This window comes from Suricata suricatta, chromosome 4 (assembly GCF_006229205.1).
Source record: "Suricata suricatta isolate VVHF042 chromosome 4, meerkat_22Aug2017_6uvM2_HiC, whole genome shotgun sequence".
Classification (NCBI taxonomy): Eukaryota; Metazoa; Chordata; class Mammalia; order Carnivora; family Herpestidae; genus Suricata; species Suricata suricatta.
This window is the reverse complement of record NC_043703.1, coordinates 143,343,493-143,364,156: the sequence shown is the minus strand read 5'-3', so window position 1 is coordinate 143,364,156 and position 20,664 is coordinate 143,343,493. Positions and strand designations below refer to the sequence as shown.

Below are 20,664 nucleotides of genomic sequence, written 5' to 3'. Positions count from 1 at the left end.
CGTTGCTAAATCAAGCCGAGCTGCTCTCTAGGGTCCCGTGACCCCCTTCCCCCAGAAGGGACTCCTGGCACATGTCTAAGTGGCCATGCTCAAGGGAGCAATGAACTCATTTACCCTGCCAGCAGTTGGGCCATGACGTGCTCTGTCTCTTACTCATTCTGAAGTCATCAGTCATGTTTCCAGGAGTGTGAGTAATTTGGGGAGGGTGGGGGGAGGGGGAGAGGGCTGGGGGGGTGATGTCGAAGAGGCGATGTGGCCCAAATGAGCCCTCATCCCTCATACTTGGAAGCTGGATATGCATCCTTAATCTGCTTTAATGTGTGGAGAGAGAGAGAGAGAGAGAGAGAGAGAGAGAGAGAGATTGTGTGTGTGTGTGTGTGTGTGTGTGTGTGTGTGTGTGTGTGTGTAAATGCCGGCAGTTTAAGGAAACTGGAAACCAGAGCAACAGGGACTTCCCCCTTCAGCCCCAGGCAGCTGAGAAAGTGTGGTCGCCCAGAGGAGGGTGCCGGTTCAGTGCCTTTTGGACTTATTAATAATATATGAACTCACATTTGTCTAACATGTTATTCCATTTGCCCCTCTGCAGGGACTGAAGCTCAGAGAGGTCAGGTGAGTGGGAAATATCAGAGATGGGCATAGAACCCAGATGATCTGACTTGACTAGACCCCACGCCTCTGGACTGTGAGGGCTTCCCGTGACCAGAGGCTTTGTCAGCCTTTGGGCTTGTTAGTTTCTGCAAGATCGGCCTGGCACTGCTGGGCTCAGGACCCGACACTTGTCCCCTGCCACTTTCCTACACCGCACTCTCACAGAGGTCCCAACAGTGGGTGCTCCTAGTGAGGTCCAATCCCAGATTATTGCTTCTTCCTCCTACCCACAGGCTGGGCTGCTTTAAGGGTGGAATGTATTCCAAGGCAGTGACAGGTGGAAGTGACCCTGTGCCTGAGTTTCTTGCATTTCCTGGCCTGCCAGAGAATAGTCGTACTACATCCTTCAATCTCCGGCAGACGAAACCTTGCAGAAAACACACCTGGAAAAGAAACTTCCATTTTGGGAGCACCTACTCTGCTCCTGGACATTGTGCTATATTTTCCACGTGTTATATTTTTAGATCTTCATAAAAATTCCCTGTATACTATACAGGTAATATTATCCACATTATACAAATGAGGAAACTGAGACTTCATAGGTTATATAACTTGGGCTACATCACCCGACTAGTAAGTGAAGGGGGCACACTTTGAATCCAGATCTGAAAGCTCAGTGCTCATTCCGCTGAATCATCTGCCTCAGAAAGTCTACACTAGTGTGGGGATTACATCCTAAACCACCTCATCTGGGATGCTAACCTCAGATAGAGATCAAAGAGACGTTATCAAGGGTGAGCGGCTTTTTGAGATCAGAGCCTCTTATCAGCTGGATTGTATTTCACCCCCTTCCCAAAATTCATATGTTGAAGTCCTAATGTGACTGAATTTGGAGATAGGGTCTTTAAAGAGCTAATTAAGTTAAAACGGGACCCTAATCCAATGTGACTGGTGTCCTTAAAAAAAGAAGAGGTCAAGACACAGCCTCACGTAAGGAAGACCAGGTGAAGACACAGAGAGAAGGCAGCCATCTGCAAACCAAGAGGAGAGCTTTCAAAACCCCTGCAACATCTTTGATCTTGGACATCTCTCTCCAGAACTGTGAGAAAATAAATGTCTGTCCTTAAGCCATCCAGTTGGTTATGGCAGCCCTTCAAATTAATTCAGAGCCCCTTTTAGAAGTCATCTTTGTCGGGTGCCTGGGTGGCTCAGTGGGTTAAGCATCTGACTTCAGCTTGGGTCATGAAGTCGTAGTTTGTGAGTTTGAGCCCTGTGTTGGGCTCTGTGCTGACAGCTCAGAACCTGGAGACTGTTTTGGATTCTATGTCTCCCTCTCTCAATCTGTTCCTCCCTACTTCCATTGTCTCTCTCTCTCTCTCTCTCTCAAAAACAAAGATTTAAAAATATTTTAAAAAATCATCTTTGTGTTGCTAGCTGCTGCACACAGGCAGGCCGCAGGTCCATGTGTATTGATTGGCTGATGGAAAGAAATGCCATGAACCCTGTGCCTCTCCAATAGTCAGAGAGAATTCAAATTTTGATTTTTGTACCAGCCTCTGTCCTGCTGTTGAAACTTCCTGTTTCTGAGGAACAGAGATTTTTACAGATCCCAGAGGACATCCAGTAAACCCAACAGCTATTACCAAATAATTCTGGTTTTGATGAACTCAGCGGGTATGAATCAGAAGCGGGTAGAGTGGCGTTTCCTTTGAAATATATCCAAGGTTCAACGTTAGAGGGAGAAGCAAAAATATATTTGGGAATTTATGGCCAGCCAGGAAGTACTGGCAATGTTGGCACCCTAGGCCAGGTGGAAATGGTCTTTCCTTCCTTCTGTGTGGACGGGAACCTCCATGGGCCCGAATGAGGGGGATGTGGCTATTGCTCACAGAGAAGCAGTCCTCAGTGTCCAGGAGCCCTTTTTCATGGTCCTTGCCTGGGTCTCCTATTTGTAAAACAGAATTCCAGGGGGGGAGGGTCCTTCATAGGAGCCCTCATCATCCTGATGGGCTGTGGCCTACAGAAGGACATGGCTTCAATTCCCTCAGGAGGGAGCTTCCCACTCTGGCCCCTCTGGACACAGGGGTTCAAGACAGGGAGGGACCACAGGGCTAGGAGCTGCCTCACCCTTGACCAGGAAGACAGGGTTTCTAGATCTACAGTGGAACCAGATAGGGCATGGTTGACAGGGCCCAGGCAGAGGGGCCCGTGCATCACAGGGAAGCCTGGCTGTTGTTAAGGGCACCCTGTGAAACTGGCTGTGGCCCAGGAGGAGCTGTAAAGTATCCTGGAAAGCGAGTTCAAGCAGGAGCTGGTAGGGAGGGCTCGTGGTGGCCAGCTTCGGAAGCTCTGACAGCCCTGCTTGGAATCCTGGCGTGGCAGCTTCTCGACTGAGCGGGGCCAGCTCTTTGCCTCCTGTGCCTCAGCCTTTCCATCCGTCTGCTGGGGGATGCCTCCGAGGGCCGCTGCAGGGCAGCGTGGGTGATGCCCCGTAGCCCCTCCAGCACCGGCCAGACCCCTGCGAGAGGGGGATCTGACCACACTCTCCTGGGTGTTCCCCATCAGGGGGCCTCACCACCTGGAGACAGCCTCTGAACTCCTTTAGGACCCACCCCCTTACCTCTCACTTCTTACCTCTTCAAGCTCATTTCTCCCTCCAGCCTCTCAGGAACTACTTACAGTTCCCCAAACCTCCCCTCCCACCCTCCGTGCCTTCAAGCACGAATCTCCTTCCTGTGCCTGAAACTCCCTACCGCTCCCTCCTTCCCCTTCCTCCATTTGGCTTCTGCCTACTCCTCCCACTGGGACTTAATCCCAGCCCAGCCCGCTGGCCCTTCCCTGGCCACTCCTTCTGAGAGGAGGGTTGTACCCCCCTCCCTCCCACCTCCCTGCACACCTACACTCTGCAGGGGAACTTCCTTTTCTGCCAGGCCTGGAGGCCCCAGCACCCCCTCCCTCCCATTGGGCCCTTCTCCTTCCCTGCTGCCTAGTCCAGTGTCTCAAACATAATAACAGCTCCATAAACGTGTGTTGACAGAATTAATGACTTACTAAATGAAGGACTTCTGGATACAGGGCTCATAACTGAGTCACAGGGCCACAGTCACTATGCTTTGCCCCCACCCACTGACCTGGGTGAAACACTCGCCACGGTAACGTCACTAGCTACCCTCAATTCTCAGAATCACCCATGCCTTCTTCTTTCTTCTCCTTTCACTCCTATCTGCTTCTCAGCCCCCTCCCCCTCCTTCCTCCTCTTCCTCCTCTGGTGGCGGCACATCTAAATAAGGCCACACTCCCCCATGGCCCGTGGATTGTCATGATTTTCACCCAGTCATGACTCTCGGGGAATGGGAGGCAGAGTCATGAGATGTATCCCCAGATGAGAGGTGGGACAGATAGGATTCCTGTCCACCTCCAGATGGACAGACACAGACCCTGTTGTAAACATGGGACTCTCATGCTCTCCAGCTAACGGGGTGGGGGTGGGGGCAAGAGGACATAGGTGGGGGAGGGAGGAAGATGTTTGACATGGGGTGTGGCCTCTTAAAGCCTCCACATTCCTAGGCATATCTGGTTCTGGCATGGGTGTGGGGGGGCACCACCCTTGCCCACACACTCACGCCTGCCTTCCTACTGCCCCTTGGGGAGGGCAGTCACTCTGCCCCAACCCAACGTAGATAATCAGGCAGTAGCCCCGAGGTGACTGCTCCAGCCCCGAGCCCCAGGACCCTCAGGAGACATCACTGCCTCTTTCATCTCCTTTTGCCCCTCCTGTCCTTTTCCTTAAGACAAGATCTCGTTCATGAAATGTTGGGTTGTGTTTTGGCATAAGTTATGAGCGGCTGGCCATTCAGAGTGTGCCTCTAGATCACTGTCGTGTTCTATGATCCCATAGAACTGATGGGATATTTGTAACTCTCTTTTTCTTCATGTTTATTTATCTTTGAGATAGGGAGCCTGAGTGGGGGAGGGGGAGAGAGAGGGGAGCAGAGGATTCGAAACAGTCTCTACGCTGACAGCAGAGAGTCCAACGCGGGGCTCGAACTCACCAACTGTGGGTTCATGACCCGAGCCAAAGTCGGATGCTCAACCGACTGAGCCACCCAGCCGCCCCATTTGTATCTCCTTTTTCTTGAATACCACAAATATTTGAATAGAAGGCAGCTTCTGAGGCTGGAAAAAAATAATATCAGAACAAATAAAAAGACTAATACCTCATGTATCCAGTGGAAGATGTATGTCAAGAATTGAACCCCTAAAGGATGGTTTGTAAATAAGTAAAATGAAATAAACCTAAGAAGGGCAGATGAGTCAGAGGGTGTTTTTCCTGGTAGGTTCTTAAGGGGCAGAGGGGCATCAGTTGGCCACAAACAGCATCCCAGCCTCACCCTGTTGCACTGCATTCCAGAGTCTCCTTGGAGAGAAACCCTGGAGGGCGGGGGGACATCATCCTTCTCCCAATCTCCAGGGTCTACCACAGGATCTGGCAAAGCAGGGCGATCACATAACCTGTCATCCAAACTGGGACACTTCAAGAGTGACAGGAGGTTATTCATAATTATGTCAGGACAAGAGTTGTAATCTGGGACAAAAGACTGAATGAATCGACAGATGAATGAATGAATGGTTCGTTTTCCTTTTTAAAATGTTTATTTATTTTGAGAGAGGGAGGGAGGAAGAGAATCTCAACCTGGTTCCATTCTGTCGGCATGGAAACCGATGCGGGGCTTGATCCCACAAACTATGAGATCATGGCTTGAGGCGAAATCAAGAATTGGATATCTACTGAGCCAACCAGGCACCCCTGGATAAGTGATTCTTGGCATGGAGGCGTCCGTGGCTGCCTACATCCATTGATGTCACTGTCAAATAGAAGGTTCGGCCATGTGTACTATGTGTACCACAGTGCATTGTGAAGTCCATCTTTGTTTTTTCTCTCGCAGACAAGGACTCCTGTGACAGAGGGCCATGCTGGTGCTGCTCTGGGCGTCCTCGGCTGTGAGCACTGCTCACTGTACACTTGGGTGCCAGGCACTGAGCTGTGCATTTTATGTTCTTCATTGCGTCTAATCTTACGACAGCCTTATGAAATAGGCTATATGAAATAGATACTCTTATTACCTCTTGCAGCTGAGTCACCTGAGGCTTAGAGAAGTTAAATGACGCATCAAATGTCACCCAGCTCCCAATGTCAGAGCTGCAACCCGTGCCCACGTCTGTTGGGCACCAAAATACTTTTAAGTCCCCAGGCCCGACCTTGGTGCAGCCTTCTCTGGGAGAGGGCTGCAGACAGAGGCCTGGGGGCATCCGGTTTAAGGAAGCAGGCCTGCTCACCCCTGCTCTGTGCCCCAACGGCCCCAGCAATCTCAGACCCCCTGCTGGGGAGGAGTCACCTGGGCCCGGGTCCTGGAGGCCAATCATGTGTCTGGTTGCAGTTTCAGGGCAGAGTGCTGGGCGGGGCCGTGGTCAGGCCAGGCTGGTGAGACGTGAGCTCTTTGAGGGTCACAAGCCTCCTGGCCCCTCCAAGGGAGAAGACACTGAGGCCTGAGCACTGGGCCTGAGTTCTCAAGGCTGGTGAGGGTTGGTTGAGGAGGAGAAGGCCGGTGCCCACGCCCTGTGCACCTAACCAAGTGCTCTATCAGCCTTTCCACCTCCTGCGTCCTGTCCTCCTCACTCCCACACCCATCCCTTGGAGGGCTGAGGCGTTTCCTTGATACCTGGCCCAATCGTTATTTTTTTCCAGAATGGCCACCTGCAGCCCAGTCCCAGGTCCCGTGGCCTTCAGCCCAGGGTGAATCATACTGCATATGAGATCCTGGGGGAGAGGCTGGCAGGGGCCTGGCCAGGCTGAAATGGAGGAGAGGGGAACGGTGTTAGAACCTCTCTTCCCTCATAGGATTCCCAGGTCCCTGGAGGGAGAGGGCTCTGCTTGCTCAGGAGCGCTGCTGAGTGGATGGAGGTGGGAGAGGGGGCGGGCCGGCCTGGGTCTAGGCCAAGAAGGGGCTCAGCCAGGGCTCTGTTGGGTACTCTCCCACCTCACCCTCCACCTGCTGCCTCTGCTTTCCAGAGACTGGCCTTGCAGGGCTGCTGGCCACTCTAGAGATGCGGAGGTCAAGCACAACTGACTGGCGCCCTCTAGTGTCTGCCTGTCAAGGCCCAGGTGCACTTCTGGGGAACAGGTGCCTCACACACAGCTCCCCTGCGGCAGGCCAGGGAGAGTACCCCCCAAACCCATCATTTATCTCCTCAAAAGGTCACTTCTGAGAGTGAGAGGCGGCTCTGTTCATGGTGATGCTGGGACAACAGACATATAAGGGGACTGTCCCGGGGCAAGTCAGGGTCACCCCACCCTGGTCGCATTCTCCCCCTCCCCCCAGTAGCCACCAGAATCATCTGCAGGAGTCACCCCATTAAGTAAATGAGAATGCGTGCGAAGTCCTTAGCACGAGGCCCGGGGGAGTAGGCAATCAACGGACATGTGATCAATAAATAACTATTAGATACACTTGGCGGTAATGACCCTCTGGTTGGTTGAGCTTTGGGACCCATTTCCAGAGCGGCAGTCAGGGAAAGCTGCAGCCCAAGCTCCCTCTGATGCGGGAAGGTAGAATCTAAGTTCTAGAGTCTGGCACACAGCCGGACGGGAGGTCACGGGGTTCGGTGCACGGTGGCTGATGGAGCGAACCCCAAATGTATCCTGTGATTGATCAAGACATCCCTCCTCTTGCTATTTCAGATCTCGCTGGGGCATCTGGAAGGAAAACTGTCCCTCCAGCAAGAGAAGGACATTTGGACACAGTGCCTCTTCCCACTGGTTTTGCAGATGAGCCCTCCCTCTTCCCACCTGTCCCCCTTGCACCAGCTGTGGAGATGACTTCGGCTCGGCTGAGTGCCCTCGGTGACTAACACAGGCAGGTGTGTGGGCCGCCATTTGTCCCCCTCTACCCCGCCTCCCATTTCCTCATCTCTACCTCGCGTTGGGCAGGTCCTCAGGGAGGTGTGACAGCTCCCTGCTGTGGGCTGGTGCAAGGTGACCACTTCTGTGACCCCCTGTGCCAGGTCAGGCCCAGCATGGGGACTTGAGTTTTACCTGCAGGGATATGGCAGCTTCAGGAGAAGTAGTCACACACACACACACACACACACACACACACACACACACAGAGTGGAAGGCTCCAGTTGCAGGAGCCAGGACAGAGGGCCTGCCGCGGGCTTTGGCTGCAGAAGAGGGAATCCACCTTAGGCCCAGAAAGCAGAGAAGATTTTTGCAGACTGAGTCCAAAAGGCTTCCATGGGTGGAGGTGGGTGAGGGTGAAGCAGGGCTGTGTTTGGGGCCCTCATGGGTGGCATTCTGCTGTGTGTGTGTGTGTGTGTGTGTAGGGATGGTTCGGGGTGACCTGTGAGTGACTTTGGCAAAGTCAGCGAGATTTGGAGATGGGCAAGTGTCATTCTGAAGATTTCCCCTTGGCACAGGGGTGAGGGGCAGGTACGTGCATGGTGCGGGAAAGGGAAGAAGCTTGGAGTTGGCTTTTGTGTTCCTCAAACCAGTTTGCCCACATCCTTGGCTTCTAGGATGGCCTAGAAGGGCCTGTCTGGGGCCGTGCGTGTCTGGGCCTGAGGGGCAGCAGAGCCTACATGAGGTCAGCAGTCTCTCCAGCAGCTCCCTGTATGCGGTCACCGGCCACTGTTGGGGGCGGGTGGTCTCTGCTCCGTCCCCTTGCTGCTCACTCAGTCCCCACCCCAGCCAGGGGGCCGTGGGCTCAAGCCCCACGCACACTCCAGTGCTTGTAGCTCTTCTCTCTGCTCCTCCTTTTTGCTCTTCAGGGCCTGCCTGTCACATAAGACTTCCTTCTCCTGCTCACACTCCGAGCTTTGCACGACCACCAACACAGACAAGCACTGGGTCTAGAATAAAAGAAAACTGAGGTCTGAGATCAGGCTCTGCCATTTACCAGCTATGTGGCCTTGAGCAGGTCAAATTCCTTGAGCCTCAGTTAGCTCATCTGTAAATTGGGGCTAATAACACTTAATGGGACTAATCTCGTGGGGTTGTCATGAGGAGTGCACGAGATGATGCAGGTGCAAACACTCCACAGAGGGCTCCGCCGACGGAAGGGATGATTGCTGTCTTCACCCCACGCCTGACCCAAACAGCACTCACCCAAGAAGGGAAACGCATGCACTGTGTTCTCCACTCACACACTGTTGACACTACTGTGTGCCAGGCACTGTAATCGGCACATGGGATAGACAAACACAAGATCCTTGCTGTACTGGAGTTTACATTCTAGGGGAGGGACTCCCCCAAGTCCCAATCCACCCAGCACCCCTTTTTCTTAAATGTTTATTTTTGAAAGAGCGCACATGCAGGGAATGGGTAGAGAGGGAGAGAGAGAATTCCAAGCAGGTCTCGTGCTGTCAGCGCAGAGCCCAACACAGGGCTCAGTCCCACAATCGTGAAAAAAAGCCCTGAGCCAAAATCTAGAGTCAGATGCTTAACCGACTGAGCCACCCAGATGCCCCCACCCAGCACACATTTTGACCTCTCCCCTACACCCACGAACCTACCTGAGAGGTCAGCCAACGCTGGGTCGCTAGGAATTCTCTCCCTAAATACCTCGCAGTCACCCAGTGGCCTGGCAGAAGCCCTCAAGTGGAATAACAAGGTCATTCTGACTATCACTGGAACGCTCAGAGCTCTGCGGCAAGAAGAGGTCATGGTCATTAAGTCTAATTGCTCATTTTACAGATGAGGAAACCGGGGTCCAGAGAAGTTTAACTGCCTTGCCCCAGGTTATACAGCTGGTCAGTAACACAATTATTCAAGCCATCAACAAACATTTTTGAACCCTTACCCTGTCCCACCCACTGTTCTGAGCTCCAGGGATAGTGTCTGCCTTGGGGGAGCTTACATTCTGTTACAGGGCAACGTGAAAGAAGCGTGTGAGCAAGCAGCTAATTTCAGGAAGTGAGGCGTGCTGGGGGTTCAGGTGGTCAAGGAAGACCTCGTGAGGAGGTGACATTTAAGCTGGGATAGAACAGAGGACGGAAGGGACTCGAGAGCTTCTCCCTACACTTCACTAAAAAGGCAGAAGAGTGGCTGTTATCCTGCCAATAGGGAAAAGAGGCATCAGGAGAGAGAGAGAGAGAGGGCTGTGAGCGCCCCTGGGGGAGAGCAGGGCTTTCTGAGTCTGGAACTGAGTGACCGGCTGCTGTGAGGATCGAGGTGGGCTTCCTTGTTACACAGAGCTCAGGGCATCTGCTTTTGTTTTGTTGTCTTTATATTTTAGAGCGGTTTTAGGTTCACGGCAAAATTGAACAGCTAGTACAAAGAGTTCCCATATCCCCCCTCCCTACCCCCACCCCCAGCCTCCACCACCATCTCCTGCCAGAGGGGAGCGTCTCTTCCAGGCCATGAGTCTGCACTGACACGCCAGGATCACCCCGAGTCCATTGTTTTCATTAAGGTTCGCTCCAGGTGTTGCACATTCCCTGGGTTTTGACAAATGTATGACACAGCGTGTATCCACTATTCTAGTACCCTACTGGGTAGTCTCACTGCTCCAGAAATACCCTGTGCTCAACCTGCTCTTCCTTCTCTCCCTCCCTGCCCCCACAACCCCTGGCTACAATTGCTCTTTTTATTGTTTTACCTTTTCCAGAGTGTTCTATCTTTGGAATCACACAGTATGGAGACTCTTCAGATCGGCTGCCTTCACTTAGCAATTTGCATTTAAGTTTCTTCTGTGTCTTTTGACAGCTTGATCACTCATATCTTTTTAGTGCTGAATAAAATTCCATTGTCTGGATGTAGGGGCTGCTTTTGTTTGGGTTTGGCTTTTTATTTTTGCGTTTGTCCGGGTTTTCCTGAAGCAATTTCAGCCTGCAAGCCCTTTCCTTCCCCAGTGATGGCGTGGAGCAGGAGACACTGTGTGGACCGTGTGGCCTCTCTGTGACCCAAGGCTGCACCACCCCCTGTGCCCAACAGGTGGCCACACCACCCTGTTCTGGCTTCTAGTGGGCAGTGGCTACGCAGGACGAGGATTCTTGGGAGATTGTGTGAGGGAACAAGGGAAAAACTGTGTCTGTTCCCCATTGGCCACCTTTCTGTCCCTCCCTTGCGCAGGCAATTTGAGCAGCTGGGCTACATTTCTGAGTTTGGGGAAGGAAGAGGACCTGGAACATTTTGCCATTTCTGTTCTTGAAGGAAAGAGAAGTTCTAGTGCTTGGTCCTTGCACAGTACTGTCTTCTAGAAGACTAGAACTTTCTAGGAAGTCTGGTCCTCACAATGGGATCTGATCCCAAGTAGGTAATTCTCTGCAAATGGCCCTGCTTGCATGGGGGGTGAGGGTGGGGGTGGGGGGAGCCTCCCTCGGGTAAGGAGCAAGTAGCTGGTATATTTTGATCTTGGGACTGGCAGCCTAAGGACAAATATTCCTGATGAAGGAGGCTGCTGTGTTTTGTCAGCAAGATTGAACCATGGCAACAATGAATAAATACCAAAATGTAGTTAAAATATATGATGAATATTATTCAGCCTTGAAAAGGAGTGAAATTCTGATAACTGCTACAAAACATTTTGCCAAGTGAATTAAACCAGACACAAAAGAACAAATATTGTATTTGTACTCATACGAGGTACTCAGAATAGTTACATTCGCAAAGACAGAAAGTAGAGTGGTAGTTTTCAGGGGCTGGGGAGTGGGGAATGCAGTGTTAGTGTTTAGTGGGTACAGTTCTAGTTTGGAATGACAAAAAACTTCTGAAAATAGACAGTCTTGATTGTTGCACAACATTGTGAATGCACTTAGTGCCACTGAACTGTACATTGAAAAATGATTACAATGTTAAATTTTATGTTACACAGATCTTCCTCCATTTACAATCAGATTATGTACTGATAAACTCATCATAAATTAAAAATACCATAAGGTGGGGCACCTGAGTGGCTCAGTTGATTGAGTGTTTCTTGATTTCTGCTCAGGTCATGATCCCAGGGTCATGGGATTGAGCCCCATGTCAGGCTCTGCACTGAGCATGGAGCCTGCTTAAGATTCTCTCTTTCTCTCCCTCTGCCCCCTTCCCTGCTTGTGCATGCTCTCTCTCTAAAAGGAAAAATAAAAATAAAATAAAGAAAGAAAATATCTCATAAGTTGAAAATGCTGAATATCATAGTTTAGCCTAGCTGAACTTAAATGTGCTCAGAACACTTATGGGAGCCTACAGTTGGGTGAAATCATAGAGCACAGAAACTATTTCATAACAGTGTTGAATATCTTATGGAATTTATTGAATGTTGTGCTGAAGGTCAAAAACAGGAGTATTGTTACAGAGGCTGTAACTGAGTTGACTGTTCACCTCGTGATCATGTGGCTGACTGGGAGCTGCAGCCTGATGCCGTGCTCAGGGTCAGAAGAGGGTATCTGCATATCACTAGCCTGGAAAAAGATCAATATCCAAAAATTGAAGTACAGTGTCACTTTCACACCATCATAAAGTAGGAGAATCATAAATCAAACCATCATAAGTCTGGGATGATCTGTGTATATTTTATCATAAATACTTATTTGTAAAACTGATTGAACCAGGATCATAAAGTCCACAGAGTTCATCTTGTTCTTTTACCGTTGTTCACACACACACACACACACACACTCCAATCTGACATGGAGTCCTGTGTCTTCTACCAAACACTTCAAGGCTGGAGATCTCACTTCCTTGAAAGAGCACTGACCCTCAAGCTGAAAGACCTGTGTTGGTGTCTAATAACTGAGCCTCCACTTCCTCATATATAAAATGGGGGAAAGAATACTTGCTCTCTCCTAGTTACAGAACTGTCACGGGATCAATGAGGTAATAAGTGTGAAAGTACTTTGTAAACTCTAAAGCAATCTGTAAGGATAAGGGATCATCAGATTATCATCCTGTTGACCTTAGAAGTAAAACAGTCTGTCTTTTTCCCAGAAAAATGGGTTTATTCAGGAATTATGGAGAAATTGCAATTTGAGACAAGCCAGCTACAGCAAAAGCCATAAGGCAAGTGAGGAGAACAAAGGAGAAGACGCCTCCTATATAGAGTAGAAGGGAGAAGTTGGAAGGGGCTGTTATAAATGAAAAGTCCATTAGAGTAAAATGGGAGTTGTACTGGCTTTTCATTGGCTGAGTTGTGAGTCTCTCATTGGCGGGTTTGTTACCAGGCAAGGAAAAAAATCTTCCTTCCTCTTTATAGGTAGTAAAGGAGGCTTCTTCGGGTTGGGTTGTGAATTCAATATACAACTCTCTCTGTTGGGTCTGCAAAGGATTGGGAGTGGTACAGTGTGAGAGCGCCACCTTCAGGCCTCCTGACTTCATTTTAAATGAGATTTCCTTTATTCAGTTTCACAATCGTTAATGTCTGGGTCACTGGCTCCAGTTGGGGACAACTGTAATTGTTGGGAAGTTTAGGCAGAATTGTGAAGCAGAAAGGGTTGCTCTCAGTGTCACCTCACCTCTTACATAATATGTCTTAGAAAGTCCCTTTCCTTTTAGCAAATTCATACTCCACCCAACCCTTTGTAATCGTGAGCAATGCTAACCTCTTGCCTGTATCTAATCCCTTGGAACTACATTAGGAAAAACTCTCCTATGTGTCTCCTTTACTCATGCTATTATGACACTTGCAACACTTCTGACACTGATGTGTGGCTTTTTTTCCTCACACCAAGCAATTCTGAGACATCAGCTGGGTGTCCTACAATTTAACTCAGTTTAGACATTGTCCACCCAGAAGTAGAATCACATCTCGTAGGTTAAGGGCTCAGTCCTACAAGACTGTCCCCCACCTCCTCATTTCAGTTGCCAATCCAAAGTCCAGGTTGTCACCTATGTTTCTAACTGATCAGTTATAAATTGGAGGTTCCCACAACCCCCTCTTCAGGTTTGATTAATTTGCTAGAGCAGCCCACAGAGCTTAGGAAATCAGTTAATGTTTATATTTATTACAAAAGGATATGATAGAGGATACAGATGAACATCTAGATGGAGGAGATGCATTGGGCAGGATACATGGGAAAGAGTGAGGAGCTTCCGTGCCCTCTCTGAGCACTCTGCTCTCCCAGCACCTCCACCTGTTCACCAACCTGGAAGCTCTCCAAACCCCATACTCTTGGGATTTTATGGAAGCTTCATCATGTAGGTGTCATCAAGTTAGTTAAGTCCATTTCTAGCCCATCTACCCCTTCTGGAGAATGGAGGCAGAGGGCTGCAAATTCCAAGCTTCTTATCATGGCTTGGTCTTTCTGGTGACCAGCCCTTATCCAGAAGCCCACCAAGAGTCACCCCAATAGAACAAAATATTACTGCTGCCACCCAGGAAATTCCAAGGGATTTAGGAGTCCTGCGTCAGGAACCAGGGCTAAAGACCAAATATTAGAACCAAAGATGCTTCTAGTACTCTTATCACTTAGGAAATTATAAGAGTTTTAGCAGTTCTGTGCTAGGAACCAGGGACACAGACTAATAGATACATTTTTTATTATCTCACAGGAATCCAGGTGCCACCTCCTCCAGGAAACTGCTCCAGATACTCCCTCCCCCTTCCTTCACCTGATCCAGATGGGGTTTGGGGAGCTAAGTTATGAAATGGATATATAAATGAAATTACAAAGATGTAGGTTTGAATTCTGCCACCATTTACTATGCATGTAACCTTGGCAATCACTTAGCCTCTCTGGGCTTCAACATCTCTCTGTAAGTTAATGACAACAAATCAGTTAACAGGATGGTCATGAAGATCAAGTGATATAACATAGCCAACAGTGCTAGAAACAGATGATGTTCAATAAATATTATTTTCCTCCTTTGAGCTCTCTTAGGCCTTTATCCGAGCTTTCAGCCTTGTATTCTAGGTATTCGTGCCATTCATTCATTCAACAAACATTTAAATATGAAGACAATAAGTGTTATACAGAAAACTAACATAAGACAAGGAATGAAGAGAATTTATGTCATATTGTTGGTTTATTTAGGGTGGTTAGGATGGATGAGGCATCATGTAGGCAGAGAAGTGAAGGAGTGAGCCCTGCTCTTCCATATCAGAGAAGGGTAATGGGGTGAGAAGTGAGTCCCAGAGGCAGGAGTATGCTGATGTGTTTGTGGAAGAGCAAGGAAGCCAAGGTGGCAAGATCAGAGTAAACAAGAGTGGGAGGGAGGGAGGGCAGAGAAGTGGCAGGGGCCGTACTACATGGGGATTTTTAGACTGTGACGAGAATTCTGTTTTGTTTCTGGGTAAGGTGGGAAGCCAATGGAGAGTGTTGACCAGCAAAGCAGCTGTGTCATGTGCCATTTACTGTATGGTAGTAAGGGTAAAATTAGGGAGAATTGATGAGCAGACTACTGTAGTAATCCAGGTGAGAGATACCAGTGGCTTGGATCAGGAAGGCAAATAGAGGTAAAAAGAATAGTCAGGTTCTGAATATATATCAATTTGAAAGTAGAGCCGAGAGCATTTGCTGGGGTATGAGGGGAAGAAGAGCTCATGCAAAGGCTTTGTTCTTGTTTTAGTTTTTGTTTTTTTGCCTGGGGAACTGTGAAAATGAAGTTTTTATCACTGAGATAAGTAAACCAACTGGAAAAGCAGGCTTGGGTGGAACAGAGTGGGGTGAGAAATTTGGTTTTGTAATTTCCCTAGCTATTTACCATTTCCTATCCTCTTCATTTGTTTCTAATGATCTAAATCTAATGATCCTCTTACATTATCTGGCTTCAGCCTGAGAATGTTAGCATTTTTTTGCATGAAGATTTGCTAATGGTGAATATTTTAGTTTCCCTTTATCTGGAAAAGCCTTTATTTTACCTTTATTTTTAAAGGATAGTTTTGCTGGATATAGAATTCTGGTTTGAAAAGTTTTTACTTTCAGTTCTTTAGAGATGTTGGTCCACTGGTTTCTTGCCTCAATTGTTTTCTTTTTTTCAGCTTTATTGAGGTATAATTGACAACATTGATAAAATACTTTGGTTTACGACATGTGATTTTACACACACACACACACACACACACACACACATACATTGTGAAAGAATTCCCCCCATTGAGTTAATTAACACATCAATCACCTCACATATTTACCTTTTGTGGGGGTAGGTGGTGAGAACATTTAAATTCTACTCTTTTAGAAACATTCAATTGTACAATACAGTGATCTCAACTATAGTTACTGTGCTATACTTGAGATCCTCAGAACTTATTCATCTTATAACTGAAGTTTGTAGTCTTTTCCCAACCTATTTTCCTTATCCTCTAGCCCCCTGGCAACCACATTTCTTTTGTTTCTATGCGTTTGACTTTTTTTTTTTAAATTCAAGATTCCACACATAAGTGATACCAGGCAGTATTTGTCTTTCTCTCTCTGTTTTATTTCACTTAACATAATGCCCTCAAGGTCCATCCATGTTGTTGCAAGTGACAGGATTTCCTCTCTAAGACTGAATGACATCACATTGTATAAATATATTATATCTTCTTGATTCATTTGTTGTCAGACACTTAGGTCGTTTCCATGCCTTGGCTATTGTGAATAGTGCTACAACAAACACGGAAGTACACCCAGAAGTGGGATTGACAGATCATATGGTGGTTCTATCTTTAACTTCTTGAGAAAGCTTCAGACTGCTTTCCATAATGGTCATACCACTTTACGCTTCCACCAACACTGTATGAGTGTCCCCTTTTCTCCACATCTCATGAGCATTTTTCTCTTGTCTTTTTGATAGTAGTCATTCTAACAAGTATGAGGTGATATCTCATTGTGGTTTTGATTTGCGTTTTATTGATAAACAGTTATGTTGAATACCTTTTCATGTTACTGGTTGGCTATTAGTATGTCTTTTTCAGAAAAATGTCTAGTTAGGCCCTTTATCCATTTTTTAATTGGGTTCTTTTTCTGCTGTTGAGTTTATTAGTTCCTTGTATAGTTTGGATATTAACCCTTTATCAGATATTGGCCTCCATTGTTTCTGATAAGTCAGGATCATTTGAATTATTCCTCCTATTCCCGTATGAAATGTAATTTTTTTTCTGGCTACCTTCAAATTTTCCCCTTTATCTTTGGTTTTCAGCAGTTTGACTATAGTGTGCCTAAGGGAAGTTTTCTTTGTATTTATCCTACTTAGGATATACCGGGCTTCTTTAATATGTAAATGCATGTCTTTTACTAAAGTTGGGCTATTGTTTCTTCAAAAATTTTTTCTCCCTTTGGTAGTTTCTCCCCTTTAGGAGAAGAGTCAATTACATGTGTTAGACATTTTAGCATTCCTCTTAGCCTTCTGAGTCTCTGTTCATTTTTTCCCTAAGCTTTTTCCTCATTGTTCTTCAGACTGGATACTTTCTACTGATATAACTTAAAAGTCTTTGACATTTTCCTCACATGGCTTCATTCTGTTGTTAAACCTATCCACTGAATTCTTAATTTAAAAAATTTTTTTTTCAGTTCTAGAATTGCCATTTAGGTTTTTTTTAAATAGTTCATTTTCTCTATTGAGGTTCTCTATGTTTTCAATTTTTATAAATATGTAATTCCTTACTTCATGAAGCATAGTTATAATAGCCACCTTAAAATTATAAGCTGTTATGGGAAGAGTTAAGATGGTAGAGAGGTAGGTGGACCCTGGGGTTTCCTCATTTCTCAAACACAGCTTTATTGAGGTCAGATCACTTGGAAATTCAGGAAACTGATCTGTGGAGTGGCAGAAGTATCTCCAAGGTTGGAGGGAGATGGTGTACAGGTGCACAGTGTGTGGAAGTGAACTGGGGGAGAGAAAAACTGCAGTGCTGTAGAGGTGAGGGAACGCTTTCCATGAAGAGACAAAAGGGAGAGAAATAGAGGGATTGAGAGAATGTGGCACTGGATTCACACAAAAGGAAAACCTCTTTGGACCATGAACTGGGGAGCTAGAGGTACTGAGTATGGCAGGGTTTTTTGCACACAGCTTATGGAGCTCAAACTCTGAAGTTTTGAAAGTGCACAACTTTCTCCAGAGTAGAGCTATGATGCGTGCTCCTGGGGAGGAGGGAGCTGGCCCTGGAGTGCATAATGTGGTGTAGGGATCTCCAGACACAGTGGCAGAGAACATTCCCCTTCCTGGAGTACTTTTGGAAGAGGGTATATTGCCCTTCCAAGGACAAAAGATCCCAAAAGCACCAGCAAAAGGCCTATTATCAGCAGGGGACAGAGGTGCACACAGAGAGCATATAACCTTTTTGTTGTGCTTAGATGTGCTACACTATAGATTCCATACACTGGTGCAGGGTTAGGATTGTTTTTCCGGGACAAAGGACATTAGACACAGAGTGGAGAGGCTCTACTGTGGAGAAGGGAGGCAGGTCTGCATAATGCCTGGTCCCTTAAGGCTTTGAGTTTTAAATCCCAGCAGCGTGCCAAAGAAAAAATGCAGGAGAGCTGTGGTACAGGGAAAGCTGACTGCTATTGTGTGAGGGCTGAATAACAGGGAGTAGTAGGGAGTATGAGATCCCCTGTCTAGGGTCCAGAGATTAGGGTTGCACCATTTCCACCCCCAACACCAGAATGGTGGGATTTCAGAGAGCAACACAATGGCCCCCAGTGGAGGCAGACCCACTTAAACCAGCTCTCTCCCACCCCCTACTCCATGCCTGGCAATTGCATATTTACTGGAGCAAGTTTGACTCTGAGCCAGCACAGCAGACCTCTCATCCAGAGGATCAGCACAGCCGATAACCACCAGGCACCAAGTGTACTGAAAATAGAGTGCTTCAAAATGGCACCTGTAGTTCTGGTGGAAAAAGGACCAGACTTACTTTTTTTTCCCCCTTTCCTCTTCCTTTTGGAATCAGGCTCATAGTTTTTGTTGTTGTTTGTTTGTTTTATTTTCTTCTCTCTCTCTCTCTCTCTTTGTCCTTTTTCTTTGGAATCAGACTTACAGTTTTTTAATTGTCTGGCTTTTTTCATTTCTTTTCTTCTCTCTCTCTCTTTCTATCTCTCATTTTGTTTGTTTTGATCAGGTTTTTTCTCTTTTCTTTTTTTCCAGGCTTATTTTGACAAACAAATCAAAACACACCTGGATAAGGGTCCAAACACTCCCCACTGCAAGCAAGGATGAGCTCTGCAGAGGACTAACCAGTGGGAAAGAGCAGCCAAAATGCAACAGCAGAGTGCACACAGAATACATAAGAAACACTTTCTGTAGTGCCAGGCTCTAAACAGTGTATGGCTCTTTTTTAATATAGTGTTACTCACAAGTGCATAAAATATAACAAGCTTTCAAAACACACAAAAGACAGAAACTTAGCCAAAATGACAAGGTGGAGGAATTCTCCTCAAAAGACAGGTCAAGAAGAAATCACAACCAGAGACTTGCTTAAAATAGATATAAGGAAGATATCTGAACAACAATTTAGAACAATATCCATAAGACTATTAGCTGAGCTTGGGGGAGAAAAAAGCATACAAGATACCAGAAAAACCCTGGCTGCAGAGATCAGAGACCTAAAAACTAGTCAGACTAAAATAAAAAATTCTATAACTGAGATGCAAAACCGACAGGATATAGTCACAATGAGGATTGAAGAAGCAGAGGAGGAAACAGGTGATAGAGAAGATAAAATCATGGGAAAAAAATGAAGCTGAAAAGAAGAGGGAAAGAAAACTATTAGGTCTTGAAGGTAGACTTGGGGAACTCAGTGATTCCATAAAGCAAAATAATATCCATACCATACGAATCCCAGAAGAGCAGGAAAAAGTGACATAAGGTTTATTTGAACAACTTTTAGCTAAGAACTTCCCTAATCTAGGGAAGGAAACAGGCATTCAAGTCCAAGAGGCACAGAGAACTCCCCTCAAAAAAAAAAAAAAAAAACAGGTCAACACCACTATATATCATAGTGAAACTTGCAAAATACAAAAATAAAGTGAGAAATCTGAAAACAGCTAGGGAAAAAAAGGTCCTTAACTTACAATGGTAGACACATAAGGTTAGTAGCGTATTTGTCCACTAAAACTTGACAGGCCAAAAGGGAGTGGCAAGAAATATTCAACGTGCTAAGTAGGAAAAATATGCAGCCAAGAATTCTTTATCCAGTAAGGCTGTCATTCAGAATAAAAGGAGAGAGAAAGAGTTTCCCAGACAAACAAAAACTAAAGGAGTTCATGATCCTAATCTAACCCTGCAAGAAATTTTATGGGGGACTCTCTGAGTGGAGAGGAAAAAAAAAGAGACCAAAGCAACAAAGACTACAAAGAGCCAGAGAAAATTACCAGAAACACCAACTCTACAGGTAACACAATGGCACTAAATTAATATCTTTCACTAATCATTCTGAATGTAAATGGACTAAATGTTCCAATCAAAAGATATAGGGTATTAGAATGGATTTTTAGAAACCCAACATAATGAACATCCATATATACACTGCATACAAGAGACTCATTTTAGAGCTAAAGACACCTGCAGATTGAAAGTGAGGGGATGCAGAAAGTGGGGGACCATAACACTCCATTTACAGCAATGGACAGATCATCTAAGCAGAAAATCAACAAAGAAACAATGCTTTGAATGACACATTGAACCAGATGGGCTTAACAGATATATTCAGAACATTTTATCCTAAAGTAGCAGAATACACATTCTTCTCAAGTGCACATGGAACAGTCCCCAGAATAGATCATATACTGGGCCACAAATCAATCCTCTACAAGTACCCAAAGATCAAGATCATACCATGCATATTTTCAGACCACGATGAAAATGATATGAAACGTGAAATCAAGCACAAGAAAAAATTTGGAAAGACCACAAATACTTGGAGGTTAAAGAACATCCTACTAAGGAATGAATGGGTTAACCAAAAAAAATTAAAGAGTAAATAAAAAAAGTACATGGAAGCCAATAAAAATGAAAACACGTCAGTCGAAAATTTTGGGGATGCAGCAAAGGCTGCATAAGAGGGAATTATACAGCAATCCAGGCCTTCCTGAAGAAAGAATAAAGGTCTCAAATACACAACCTAATCTTAGATCTCAAAGATCTGGAAAAAGAACAGCAAATAAAGCCCCAAACCA

General features: G+C 46.5%; 1 long non-coding RNA gene across 2 annotated transcripts; it reads left to right on the top strand.

The window, feature by feature from the left end:
- The first annotated feature begins 444 nt into the window (after positions 1–444).
- On the top strand, positions 445–18,669 carry LOC115289139. 2 transcript variants are annotated; one of them, XR_003907408.1, is made up of 3 exons: positions 445–609; positions 7,328–7,506; positions 18,635–18,669. It is a non-coding gene; the product is annotated as an uncharacterized LOC115289139 (long non-coding RNA). The 2 variants fall into 2 exon arrangements; XR_003907407.1 differs by lacking the exon at positions 445–609 and adding an exon at positions 1,556–1,689.
- Positions 18,670–20,664: the final 1,995 nt, after the last annotated feature.